This window comes from Lissotriton helveticus, chromosome 10 (genome assembly GCF_964261635.1).
Source record: "Lissotriton helveticus chromosome 10, aLisHel1.1, whole genome shotgun sequence".
NCBI lineage: Eukaryota > Metazoa > Chordata > Amphibia > Caudata > Salamandridae > Lissotriton > Lissotriton helveticus.
Genome location: NC_136071.1, coordinates 457,609,061 through 457,622,319, shown reverse-complemented (window position 1 = coordinate 457,622,319; position 13,259 = coordinate 457,609,061).

Here is a 13,259-nt window from a genome sequence, read left to right as displayed (position 1 = left end):
GAGGGCGTGGCCTAAAAGGGGCGTGGCCTCTCTCGTGGCCGGTAATGGCGTCAGGGGGAGTGTTGTGGGAGGCTGCGCGGCAGCGCTGTAATCCGCTGTGCTTTGCCTGTCCCAAGTGAGCGAGTGCTCTGCAAGTGATCTCCCTAGCTGGTGAGTTAAAAATACAGATAATTTGTGACAATCAAGTTTTAAAAAAAGAGTAAATGAGCAAGAAAAGCTACCGGCTTCCGCCTCAGGAGATAGGAGTATCTGACAAGTCGCTAGTATTCAGCGGTGTTTTATGCTCGGCGACGGAGGGCGTGGCCTAAAAGGGGCGTGGCCTCTCTCGTGGCCGGTAATGGCGTCAGTGGGAGTGTTGTGGGAGGCTGCGCGGCAGCGCTGTGATCCGCTGTGCTTTGCCTGTCCCAAGTGAGCGAGTGCTCTGCAAGTGATCTCCCTAGCTGGTGAGTTAAAAATACAGATAATTTGTGACAATCAAGTTTTAAAAAAAGAGTAAATGAGCAAGAAAAGCTCCCGGCTTCCGCCTCAGGAGATAGGAGTATCTGACAAGTCGCTAGTATTCAGCGGTGTTTTATGCTCGGCGACGGAGGGCGTGGCCTAAAAGGGGCATGGCCTCTCTCGTGGCCGGTAATGGCGTCAGTGGGAGTGTTGTGGGAGGCTGCGCGGCAGCGCTGTGATCCGCTGTGCTTTGCCTGTCCCAAGTGAGCGAGTGCTCTGCAAGTGATCTCCCAAGCTGGTGAGTTAAATATACAGATAATTTGTGACAATCAAGTTTTAAAAAAAGAGTAAATGAGCAGGAAAAGCTCCCGGCTTCCGCCTCAGGAGATAGGAGTATCTGACAAGTCTCTAGTATTCAGCGGTGTTTTAAGCTTGGCGACGGAGGGCGTGGCCTAAAGGGGCGTGGCCTCTCTCGTGGCCGGTAATGGCGTCAGGGGGAGAAAGTAAAACCAAAGAAGGACTCACAACGCTTATCTGACTACATAATAAAGAAGGAAGATGAACCCAAACAATCAAATCCTCACTTCAAAAAGAAGAAGATAGCTGGACTGAAAGTCAAGCATGCAGCGGATATTGAGGACACTGTTCTGAGCAGGGAGTGTGTTTTGACCATGCTCAGTAGTCACAATAGTTCGCCGGAACCTGATGGACTGTCTGGTGGGAGTAGTGTTGAATGAATATATCCAGGTTGAAACACCAGATATTAGGGTAAGCACCTTGCATCATTTGTATGAGATGCATCTCCAATTGGAGGGGAAAATACATAGAAATATTAGCATTCTCTTTTGGGAGACCTTGTCTTTCAGCTACAATATTCTTTTGACAGAAAAAGATTAGCCATCAGCATTTGTGATGTATTGACCTAAAGGAGAAACTATAATTTTACCTGCCATTTCTGACCTCGTCCCAGAATCATTTAAACATTCATAAACCAAGGAGTGGGCGTTAGCACTAGCTCCTGGGTTATACCACAACCATGTGGGGTGAAATGACAGTTCCCTTTATCATGAAATACCATTAAGGTCGACCCCACAATCTCAAACACAATACACCATCAAACACAAGGTTAAAAAACAAGTTTGAGAGATTCTCACACAACTTAAATACCAAGGTGTAATAGAAAGTACCACCACTCCTATGAAAAATCCCTTGTTTCCAGTTATGAAACCAGATAAATTATATTGTCTAGTATTGGACTACAGACATTCAAACACAGCTACTAGAACATTTGCAGTACAGAATGCGCAATAATGAATAATATAGTGCATAACAATACAAAACAACATTGGACAGCTCAAATGGATTTTTCTGCCAAAACATAGCTAGTTTTTCAATGCCAATGTGTCATTTTCCCCAGGGGTATAGAAATAGACCCAGGTTGTTCTTAGTTTCAGAACTTGATGATCAGGCATTGTCTAATGTCGATCACATTTATTTGACGGATGATGAGCTATCTAAACACTTGACAAGAGTAGATCGCATTGTCCTGGGATTTGCGCACATGGGCTACAAAGTTAATTTAAAAAAATCAAACATTTCTCAACCTCAATGTCTTTTTTCTAGGATAAGAGCTGTCAAGGGAAGGCAAAAGCCTTGCAACACAATCTTAGAGAAGTGTGTGCTTTTACATCCACCAAACTCACTGAAGAAACTTCAATCCATATTGGGATTACGGAATTTTGGTAGAACATACATTCCAGATTACTCAGAACAGGTTAAATCATTCTACGACATAATATGTCCAGACTTTTCAAGTACACATTGGATAACGGAACACAAACAGATTTTACGTTTAGTACAAGCTGACATGCTAGCTTCAAAATGCTTACATACATGTGTAAACACCACAAACCTGGTGATCCAGATAATTGTGAGGTCATCAGGGTATATCTATGTTACAGTCAATGAGGGTGACACTGCACCAATTGCATATAGGGTGCATTTATACACCAATGCTAAGATGCGTTTTGCACCAACAGAAAACTTTCTGACAGCGGTACAGAATGCTGTGATGAGAGAAAACGATTTGGGGAAACAAATAATTGTTGTGGCTCCAGTGCCAGCCTTAGAGTCTGTCACGAAAGCTAGAATCCCTAACACAAAAGCATTACATCCACGATAGATACAGTGTGTCAACTCTCTCACTGCAACAGATGTAGATTACAGTCTGGACACTAAACTACTCTAAACTACAAACGCAAGCATTCCTGCAATATGAACATGAATATCCTCGACCTAACAAAGTCATGCCTCTTGATCAGTACATCATTTTGCTTATGGTCATGCAAGCATGCAGTAGGGACAAAGCACCAATATTCTGCAGCGTGTACCGCTGTAAATTGGGTCTGCAGGATGGAGAATTTCACCCTGAAAAGACCTACATGCAGTCACTTAGTGTTTGAACAGCACAGCTGGCAGAACATAGGGCTCTAATTCTTGAACTGAAAAATACATATCCGGAATATCCCACACTGATTGTGTGTGATTCATATTATTGTGTCTAGTCTTCCAATGCGGATCTACACTATTCAAAAGGGTGCACCATCCACCACAAAATGCATAGGGGGCAGGTGGACAAGCTGAATAGATGCATGCCACAGACTCACCTGATTCACACCTTGAGTCATCAGCTGGCAGGGATACACATTGCAGGGAATTCCATGGCTAATAAAGCTGCAAAAGCAATAATGCAAAATACTGCTGTTGCTGCGATTACTCGTTCAAGTCTGAGAGTAAATAGAGACATCATGATGGCTGTTAACGCTGCACATGAAGACGCATATCTACCCAAAGGCTTTCCAGCTAAATACTCCTACCAGTTAAGTGTGCAAAACATACCATTTGCTTGCATTCCTGGAGACGGGATACCAAATTAAAATCACTCATTAGGTTTGATCCTAGCAACACAAGGGTTTAGCATCTGCACACACAGGGATGGAGACTACAATTTAATTATTGCAGCAACGCTATTGGTGGCCAGGTCCTTACAAACAGACTAGGGACTTTGGGCCAGATGTACTACGCTCGGCTTTTGCAACTCGCAAATTGCGAAAAAGTGCGAGTCGCAATGTGAGTGTTGCAAAAGCCAATGTACAACAGTGCCAGAGACACTGCTAGTGATTCCCAATGGCGTTGCAAATTGCGAGGCTCATGAATATTAATGAGCCACTCGCAATTTGCAACACCATTGGGAATGGCTGGGCCTCCCAGGGATGGAGGCCTGCTGTGCTCAGCAGACCTCCATATCTGTGACTGCTTTTAAAAAAAAACCTTTTTTTTAATGCAGCCCGTTTTCCTTAAAGAAAAACAAGATGCATTTGTTTTAAAAATAAATGAAACGTTTTTGCTTCATTTTTTAAGGGCAGGTTGTGGTCCCTGGGACCACTGCCTGCCCTTCAAAAATATTTTTAGAGCTAGTCACAAAGGGGAACGGGTCCCCTGGGGACCCCTTCCCATTTGCGACTCCATTACCACCCTCTTGAAGAGGGTGGTAATTTGCGAGTGTTTTGCAACCGCAATTGCGGTCGCAAAACATTTGTACATGGCTAGTGAGTCACAATTAGGAAGGAAATGCCCCTTCCTAATAGCGAGTCACAAAAACCTATTTAGCGAGTCGCAAAACGAATTGTTGTGGGAGGCTGAGCGGCAGCGCTGTGATCCGCTGTGCTTTGCCTGTCCCAAGTGAGCGAGTGCTCTGCAAGTGATCTCCCTAGCTGGTGAGTTAAAAATACAGATAATTTGTGACAATCAAGTTTTAAAAAATTAGTAAATGAGCAAGAAAAGCTCCCGGCAAAACATTTGTACATGGCTAGTGAGTCACAATTAGGAAGGAAATTCCCCTTCCTAATAGCGAGTCACAAAAACCTATTTAGCGAGTCGCAAAACGAATTGTTGTGGGAGGCTGCGCGGCAGCGCTGTGATCCGCTGTGCTTTGCCTGTCCCAAGTGAGCGAGTGCTCTGCAAGTGATCTCCCTAGCTGGTGAGTTAAAAATACAGATAATTTGTGACAATCAAGTTTTAAAAAAAGAGTAAATGAGAAAGAAAAGCTCCCGGCTTCCGCCTCAGGAGATAGGAGTATCTGACAAGTCGCTAGTATTCAGCGGTGTTTTAAGCTCGGCGACGGAGGGCGTGGCCTAAAAGGGGCGTGGCCTCTCTCGTGGCCGGTAATGGCGTCAGGGGGAGTGTGGTGGGAGGCTGCGCGGCAGCGCTGTGATCCGCTGTGCTTTGCCTGTCCCAAGTGAGCGAGTGCTCTGCAAGTGTTCTCCCTAGCTGGTGAGTAAAAATACAGATAATTTGTGACAATCAAGTTTTAAAAAAAGAGTAAATGAGCAAGAAAAGCTCCCGGCTTCCGCCTCAGGAGATAGGAGTATCTGACAAGTCGCTAGTATTCAGCGGTGTTTTATGCTCGGCGACGGAGGGCGTGGCCTCTCTCGTGGCCGGTAATGGCGTCAGTGGGAGTGTTGTGGGAAGCTGCGCGGCAGCGCTGTGATCCGCTGTGCTTTGCCTGTCCCAAGTGAGCGAGTGCTCTGCAAGTGATCTCCCTAGCTGGTGAGTTAAAAATACAGATAATTTGTGACAATCAAGTTTTAAAAAAAGAGTAAATGAGCAGGAAAAGCTCCCGGCTTCCGCCTCAGGAGATAGGAGTATCTGACAAGTCTCTAGTATTCAGCGGTGTTTTAAGCTTGGCGACGGAGGGCGTGGCCTCTCTCGTGGCCGGTAATGGCGTCAGGGGGAGAAAGTAAAACCAAAGAAAGACTCACAATACTTATCTGACTACATAATAAAGAAGGAAGATGAACCCAAACAATCAAATCCTCACTTCAAAAAGAAGAAGATAGCTGGACTGAAAGTCAAGCATGCAGCGGATATTGAGGACACTGTTCTGAGCAGGGAGTGTGTTTTGACCATGCTCAGTAGTCTTTAGGCTTTGTACATTGGCCATGTAGTTTTTAGCATGCACAAACGAGTCGAAACCCGTTTGCACATGCTAAAACTGGTCATACATCTGGCCCTTTTTCCTTAAATGCGACATCTGTCAGCAGATGTAGGGTCCCACTGTTGTACGGCCACAAGAGACACCTCTTTAAATTCAGACAGACATCTGGCTTGTATTTATCTGGAACACTGCAGCCTAACACAATCAAATAGTGCTTACAAATACATCTTGGTTGCAGTGGATTTTGGCTCTTATTTCCTTTGGGTTTGGCCACAGCAATCAGCTAATGCCTGAACTGTTATAAAAAATGTGCAATTCTTCAAAACAGCATATGCATTGGCACATCTCATTAAAACCAGGGGCGTGCCTCTAAGGCTTACAAAGCTATCATGGTAGAATTGGATTTGACAGTGCTGTACTCTTCCCCTTATCATCTGAGGAAAATGTGATAGTGCAAATGCAGAACAGAGACTTAAAGCAGTCTTTAACAGTGAGGATATTAGGCTCAGGCCCTGGTTGGGTTCATCACCTATATGGGGTCCAAAGAGTATGAAACAATCCGCCTCGAAAATCCCTCAGTGGATGGATTCCTATGAGATCCTGTTCAGGGTTAAGATGTGAGTACCTGACCTCAACAGTCCCAGCACAAGCATGGCAGAAACACCATTTCATATAAATGAACGATTTACTGTTTTACAGGAACTGAACTGTTTCCGGGTTGCCCAAAGAAACATCTAAATAAAATGGACCGCCACTGGGGTAGTGAAAGAAAGCACCACCAGCATCCAGCTGGATCCCCAAGATTGGTGAACTCGTTAGAGAAAAAATTGTGGACAAAAAAAATATGAAGGAGTATCTCCACCGAGACCTTAACAAAAGGGTTTCAAATGGGATGTCAATGAAAAAAGGAATATTTTCCTTTTATTAAAAACCCCTCATCTCACCAACCTGGTTGGTGACCTGCTTCATCATCGGGGTCCACCTAGACGGCCGAGTGCCATCAGGGTGTGCTGCGACACCTGAACTACAGTGGAGCTGGTTTTTGTGAGTGTAAGGTGCAAAAGGTGATGTTAAAAATTGTCCTGGTATGACCATTAGAAAAAACTTTATTCAAGGGCTACTGGACAATATTAAAAAAGGTGAGAAGATACTAACCGGTGATTATGACCGTGAGTATCTATGTGAATTGTCTACATGTTTCAACCTTAGAGTGGTAAATCACAGGTTTTCGTCAGGACCAGAAACAAGGAAAATGGGTGGTCAGCACACACTAACGTGCAGCCAGTCCTAGATTCCTTTTGCCTGATTGCAAAAATCGGCAATAGGCGTTGGCTCAAACCTAAAATAGGCGAGGAAAAAGCAAGACCTGTGGGAGGAATAAAGGAAAAGCAGTCAGAAACAAACAAAATACGTGCCTGTAACGTAGTGTCGACTCTCACGTGTCTGCATGCTTCATGCGAATCCCATTCTGAACATACAACAAACCGATATTGTGCTCAAAGCGCTTAGACGCATTATACCTCGTTTTCATTGTGTTTGTTTGTCGTATAGTAAAAGCTCACAGGTGTTATATTTTAGCACTCTTTCGCTCACTCATACAAACTAGATCAATGGTGTGCATGGTGGTAGTAATCGTAATTAGATAGGTCACTCGCATCCAAATTATAGGTAGGTGACTCATCGGAACTCACAGACATTATCGTGAGCTGAACATAAATGCATGCATTTAAAATTATAACACAGGACGAACACACACAAAATCACGGGTAGGGATCTTACTCCTATTGCGGGTCTGAAATGCTTCGTGGGGCAGAGGGAAGGCTTTCTGAGCGAAGGAACATAATCTGTGGTAAATGAATCAAGAGTCAGGCAGGGTTGCCGACCGGAGTAAAGGCTAGCCCAATCGCCCAAGAATGGGTGGTGCGCGAGCAGCTACGTGGGGCTGGTCCACTTGCTCGTGTGAAAAGAAACGAGCGTTGTGAAACACGGCTTGGATTATTTACAGTGTCGCCGAGTTATCAGGTCAGTCTACCTACGCTCCTCTCTGGTGTCCCTGCTAGAAAGACAAGGAGCCAACGAGCCGTAATACAGGCATTGGCTTCCAGGAAAGGCCCGGGAGTGGGCAATGCACGTGACAGCTCGTTGCTAGGCAACGAAGCAGGACGCCGGTACAGCGGTCGTACGGGGACACATAGCATGCCGTGCAGACTAGGGAACAAAAAGGACTAGGGATAAAAAGGGGGGGGAGAAATAAATCAAAACACGCTGCAGGATTGGAGAAACGTCCTGACAGTCTGAGGTACCACCAGCGTATGGAAATGTCGATGGTAAAAAGGTCTCCATCGAGTATTTAAAAAGAATAGGCTGAGACCAGGTAAAAGATGCAATATTCAAAAGTGCCAGGGCCTAGGTGCTGCTCGGGTCCTAAAGGCAATAAAACCAAATTATGGTTGTATCTAGGGTTGACAGCTTCTGAGTAGATGACATCAGAGCCAGGTTTAAGAATTACAGGGTTGGTAACCTTCAGATTATAGTACAGTTGCCCAGGGTATATTATCTTTGAGTCCTGTTAAATGCGTGGATAACCTATTGATCCAGCGTTGTTCTTTCTCGAACAAACGTTTGTGTAGGTTTGGTCCTGCGTTCACCTGTTCAATTACAGTCAACATCATATCATTTGGGGTGTGGTGTACTTCAAGGAAATGGTCTGTGAGTCTTGTTGCACTTTTTTTGTAGCGAATGGTGCCGCGATGTTCGCTGATGCATAATTTTACCTTCCTTGATGTCATCCCGATGTATGATTTAGAACAGGTGCATTTGATTAGATAAGTCACATTGCTGATATTGCAATTTGTATGTGACATTTTTTTCCAGACTTTGCCGTCCTCCAGATCTAGTGTTTTTGTATTGTAGGTTACATGACATACACTACAGTTTCCACAGCGAAACTGTCCCATGATTGCTGGTAGCCCCCATGCTTGTGTGATAGATTGGTCCTCACTCTGTTTCGTTGTTTTTGGTCTGGTGTTGACCAACGTGTCCTTCAGGCTGTGAGATTTCTTGAAGGAGAATAGTGGTTTCTCTCAGTGCAGGTTTCCTGTGCTTAGGATTGCCCAATGTTTGTTCACACTTCTACTCATTTGGTTAGAGATAGCATTGAAGGTTGTTACACATGTCAGTGGTATGGTATTGTCAGAGGTCGTTCTATTTTCCAGGAGTACTTCTCTTGGCTGGTTTCTAGCTCTCTTCTGGCATTTATCTACAATCTTGGTTGGATAGCCTCTAGCCACCAATTTCTCTGTCAGATCAGCTGCTTGGTTGTGATAATCAGTGACCTTGCTGCAGTTGCATCTTAGCCTCAAGTATTGCCTGTAAGAGAGGTTCTCCCTCAGGGGGCGTGGATGGAAACTTTCAAACCTAAGTAGGTTGTTTTTGGCAGTGGGTTTATAGTAGGTTTTTGTTTCCAGGTGATTGTTCTCTTTTGTGATAATGATGTCTAGGAAGACCATCTTGTCTTTGTCAAAGCAGTTATTGAACCTAAGGTTTGGATCGCAGGTGTTGATCCAGGTGATGTATTCTTTTAAGGTCTCCAGAGGTCCTTGCCAGATGGCAAGTTCGTCATCTACATAACGTTTCCAAAAGCTTTTTTTTTTTAATAAAAGGAAAATATTCCTTTTTTCTTTGACACAGTCTCAACCGCTTTATCTTGCTCCCTTCTTACCTTCCCCTCCCTATCCCTGGCAGATCTGGAGCTTCTTGCCGCTAAAGTGAAGTCTGGCTCTCCGGATGACCCGGTCAAACCTGAGACGTTCCGACTTCATCGTGACCCTATTTTGTTGGAGGGCCGCGAGCTGATCAATCAATCTCTCCAATCAGCCACGGTTCCCAGGCCCTGGAAGCATGCTAAGGTGGTCCCTTTGCTAAAAAAATCTACTCTGGAACCTTTAAAGCCGGATAGCTACAGGCCTACCTCCTTGCTGCCGTATCTGGCCAAGGTCACGGAATCTTAAATGAATACTGCCTTGACCAGGTACCTGGAAACAAATGACATTCTGGCCGAGTCTCAAAATGGCTTCAGAGCCAATCATAGTACAGAGTCGGCCTTCCTGGCAGTTACTGAACAGCTGAGGGTGGCACAAGATCTGGGCAACACTTCTGCCCTTATTCTGCTGGATCTGAGTGCGGCCTACGACACGGTCTCCCACAGGATCTTGCTTAAACGTTTTGGGGAGATTGGAGTCGGGGGCGATGCACTGGACTGGTTCGTGTCATTTCTATCTGACCGATCCATCCAGGTGCATGCCGCTCCATACTCGTCCAGCAGACACCCTCTCAGCTGTGGGGTCCCTCAAGGGTCAGCTCTCAGCCCCACGTTGTTCAATGTGTACGTCAGACCTTTGGCCATACTAGCAAGAGAACAGGACATCAAATTAACCTCTTATGCTGACAACACTCAGCTTATTTTTACTTTCTCCAACAACACTGAGTCTGACCAAGCTAAATTTGGCGAAGATCTCATGGCCATCGCCAACTGGCTACCTGATAACTGCCTACAACTGAATGCTTCCAAATCAGAGGTGCTCATAGTTGGTCGGAACCCACAGAAGTGGGCCGAGCACTGGTGGCCCTCCACACTGGGCCACTCTCCTACCCCGAAGCAGGAAGTAAAACATCTAGGAGTCATGTTGGACAATGACCTGGCCTTGGACTCCCACGCAAAAAAAAAGTGGCAGGTACTTGCTATGGGTGCCTTCGCGCCCTCAGACCCATCCTGGGATTTTTTGAACCTCCTACCCAGCAGATAATAGTCCAGTCCATGGTCCTCTCACATCTGGACTATTGTAACGTACTTTTTCTGGGCTCCAATCTGACTGTCATCAAAAGACTTCAGAGGGCTCAGAATGCTGCAGCCCGAACTCTGCTCACCCTGCCAAAACATTGCTCCGCATCACAGGCTCTCATTCGGTTGCACTGGCTCCCTGTAAAACAGAGAATCCTATTTAAGACCTTATGTGTAGCTCGCACAATTTTGCACGGACAGGGCTCTCGTATCCTGAAGGGACTTTGCACCTTTTATACCCCGACGCGCGATCTTCGTTCTGCTGATTGCCATCTGGCCTGTACTACGAGGGTACGAAGGAGTAGAGCGGGAAGACGTTCATTTAAGCACAAGGCTCCTCTACTCTGGAGTTCTATCCCTATACAAGCACCATCCACTACGCACCATCAGTGTTTCCGCAAGCTAATTAAAACTTGGCTATTTTCATCAATCTAACCTGCTGTGGAGGCTGGTATTACATTCCCTCTCCACATGCAGCCTTGCAGCCACTCAGTCATGCATGTCTGTGAGCGCTGGGACTCCCCGTTGCTGGGGTAGCCAGGGCGCTATAGAAAAAAACCTAACATAACATAACATAACATTCGAAACTCTTTTGTTAAGGTCTCGGTGGAGATACTCCTTCCTTTGTTATTTCTATATTTCAGTCCTGGGGACTGGGAGTATTTTTCCTTTCACACACGTGAAAAAATCCCTTGCACTCTCCTTTTGTTTATATATCTTGGCAGCGCACAGCTGCGAGATGTTCTTTGAGCTTCATTTTTTGTTGTACACACACCTAACACATCAAGGTCACGATGGGGGAGAATCAAGGCCTATCCTACTCAGCCGAAGAAGTAGATACCATCATGGGCAACCTCTCCATGTTTGCGGACGCAAGCATTGCCCAAACTATTTCACAGACCACAGATTGGGAGAAACTGTCCGATATGAAGAGAAATAGAATTAGAACAGTACTGCAAGGAACAATAATGAAGGAGTACTTAACACACAATATGGTCCCAAAATGGCTCTTGGTCACCAACGCACCACGCATTTTCCTTGATGATCCCGTCTTTAGAAAAGACTGGACACTTATTGCCTGGCACTGCACCCATGATTGGATTGTCCTGATTCTAAAGACAGCATTACTCTTGTCAGAGGCAATAATGATTGAAATTCAGACTACGGAAAATCACATAAAAACCAGCATCACAGGCTACAAAAAGAAGCTTGACGAATTAAACAAAGAAATAATGAATATAGAGACAACCTGTCACAACAGAAAGTACCAAAGTTTCTTAAAGACTTAAAATGTTTCTCATTTAAAAACGTAGCCTTACTCCGATCCCGATTACACTGTTCCAGCAAAGCTAGACTCTGATTCTGATGCATCAAGCAACACCTCCAATAGCAGCAGCGGATCTAGCTCAAGCAACGTGAGACAAAAACAAAGGGGTGGGTATAGAACCCAGAATCACTGGCCACAATTCAATCAACCTATGTTTCAGGGACCGTATAATCAACAACAGCATTTCCCGATGTATGGATGGCAACCACCCTTCCAACCGCCGCCTTTTCAGCAAAATCCATTTCGACCTCCTTTTTTAGGCAGGGGCAGACGTGGGAGAGGGAGAAGAAAACCACTGAATCAAGTGCACTGGGAGGAAGACAACCCAGTTGGCAGCTACACCAGGAGCAAAGCGGGAACAAGCAGCATGAAACCCTACTGACGAATCTGTCCTCCAGACCCATCTCTGAAACCGAAAAAAGAGTTCTGAATAAAGGACTAGGATTTGTCCCTACTGCACGCCTAGACAAGTTCCAACTACACTGTGAGTTGGCCGGCTTTTTCAGAAAATTGAGGTTAAAAGCGTTCTTCGAGAAACAAGGGGAAACTACCTCCACTGAAAATCCTAATGAAACTGGACATAGAGTAAAATCGACTTTTGTACCACCTCCACACACAATTCCAGTAGAGGTAATAGCCTTTGAACAAGCGGAATATAACGACGTTGAAAAAATGACCGTCACATCACAATTCCAAAATATGAGCAGAGCAGAAAACAACGCCCTGTCTGAACTCAGATCTTGCGACACCATTATAATAAAACCCGCCGACAAAGGCGGGGGTTTGGTTGTGATGGACAAGACCACCTTTCGTGATGAATGTCTAAGACTCCTGAATGACACAAGAAATTACCAAATCCTACAATCGGACCCTACGTTGGAACTGCAAGCAGAAATAAAAGAGCTAGTAGAAACAGCAGAAATATCGGGAAAAATATCAAAACAAGAGGCAGATTACCTTTGCAACACGGAAGGGAAAATCCCCTACATTTACATCCTACCAAAGATGCATAAAGGCAAGATACCACCACCAGGAAGGCCCATCGTCTCTGGCATTGGCTCCCTCCTGGAACCTCTGTCAAGATTTTGCGACTTTTTTCTGAAAACTATTGTCCAATCCACAGCAACGTACTTACAGGACACTAAAAGTCTACTAAGACTCTTACAAGATATTGCGGTGGATGAAAATACATTTCTACTAAGCTTTGACTTCGAAAACTTATACACGAGATGACACCATAATAGTACTAGAACACACTTTTAACAGTAGCAGCTGGTCATTCAATACACCAAAAGCATTTGTATTAGAATGAGCAAAACTGGCACTAAAACGGAATTACTTTAAGTTTGAAGGCTCCCTATACCTACAAACAGGCAGAACATCCATGGGCAGTATTTTTGCCCCCAGTGTGGCTGGTCTTTATGTTTTTGATTTTGAACAAAAATTTATTTTGAGTGACCAAAATCCTTTTTTAAACCACCTGAGCTTTTGGAAATGTTATATAGATGAAGTCCTTGCCCTGGAGACCTTAAAAGAATTCATCACCTGGATCAACACCTGTGATCCAAACCTTAGGTTCACCAACTGCTTTGATAAAGACAAGATGGTCTTTCTAGACATCATCATCACAAAAGAGAACAATCACCTGGAAACAAAAA